Genomic DNA, 1,738 nt, shown 5'->3' on the forward strand with positions numbered 1-1,738 from the left:
GCCCCCGAATCCCAGCCCAATCTCAGCTCCTTCTTCAGGGCTATGCCCTTGGTACAGGATCTCGTCTTACGTTTTTATTAGCCGATATCCTTTTTGGGGGGGGGACACGTTGACTCGTTTGTTACCAAGATAGCAGCCGTTTTTGGGGATGTGCGAACTGCTTTACTTCCAACATAGCATATGTATCTATATATCATCGCATTCCTCATTTTAATTAGAAATATAATTGTACTGCATTTATACATTTCACTTCAAGCAGCAGCAGAGGCACTGAGAAAGTGCGTGGCCAGGAAAATGAGAACCTCTTGTCCTCAGCGTTCTCCTGCCCCTACTGCAGCAGGTTGTTCAGGGCAAAGATTGGGTTTATAAATCACCTGCTTACCCATGCGACCTAACCTCCACCCCCCTCCTCTTTCTTCTCTCTTCTTTCTCCTTTTTCCTTTCTTTTTCCTTTTCTCTTTTCTCCCCCTCCTTTTTCTTTCCCACTTACTTTCTCTTTTCTCCTCTCTCTGCCCCAGGATGCAGTCATCTTTGCTAGCAAAGAACAAACAGCATACTTTTAATTATGAATATAATCAGATTGTATTTATGATTTAAACTCGAACTCTAATTATGTAATAAATTAGATGTAGTATCCATGCATGCATTAAACACTATTACAGTATAATTATAATAGGCATCTAAAATATATATTATTATGGTAATAGTAATAATAACAACAATAATTAGATTATCACTGCATCTCATTCATTACTAGCAACCATTATTTGTATGAAGATGCACTTTGAGAAATGAACCAGGAACTGGGATTAAGGAACCGGCGTTGTGTTCTCATCAGCAAGGATCTTGGTTTTCTCTGATTAAAAAAAAAAAATCCCCAATTTTCAGGTTATAAAAGGAACCCAAAATCCACATTTGTCATGATCAAAATGAAACCTCACTATATGTATATGTATGTGTATATGTGCATATATGTATTAGTGGGACTTCATTTTAATTACCGAGAAATGTGGATTTTGGATTCCTTTTTTAATCATATTTTTTTAAATTGGAGAAAACCAGGCGGGCCCACTGTGCATGCGTGCAGTTTAAAAGGATCCGCTAACAGCAAAAAAAGCCCCAGTTAGGCTCCGGAGTGGCGAGAGACACGCGGGTGAAAGCCCGCCATGCCCCTGCCCCCCACTGACCCCCAGCACAGCTGGAGGCAAGCAGGGCCCATGGTGGGAGGGGGTTAACCCCTCACTGAGTGGGAGGAGGTGGCTGAGTAGAGCCAGGCTGGGTCAAGCCCCTCCCAGGCCCCTACTTTGCCCAGCCCCCCAGGAAGCCTTGAGAACAGGCTGCGCAAACAGGTGCGCTTACCTGCTGGCGCGTGAGTTAGCGCAGAGTTTGCGCGGGAGGGCCCGAGACCCTGGCTGTGAACCCCCCCCCAGGGTAGACAGTCCCAGCTGTAGACAGCCTACCAGAGGCATGACACGGATGGGCACGCGCCGCACCCCAAGGGTCCCCTCGGGCTCTGCGGCCTCCCCCCCGGGCACCTCAGAGATGGCTACCCAGACGGAGCCCATGGTTTCGAGCTCCACGCAGACGGAGCCCCTGGCTCTTGGCTGCGCGGGCTGCCTGTCCCTTTTTCAGGCTCTGGCGGCCGGGAACATGGCTACCTCCCCATGTGGAGTCTGCTTCCTTTTGGGGTCTCTGGCGCGCCAGCTGGAGGAGCTCCAGACCACAGTCCAGAGACTGC

Source organism: Crocodylus porosus, unplaced genomic scaffold (assembly GCF_001723895.1).
Source record: "Crocodylus porosus isolate Cpor-Errol unplaced genomic scaffold, CroPor_comp1, whole genome shotgun sequence".
In the NCBI taxonomy this organism is placed as follows: domain Eukaryota; kingdom Metazoa; phylum Chordata; order Crocodylia; family Crocodylidae; genus Crocodylus; species Crocodylus porosus.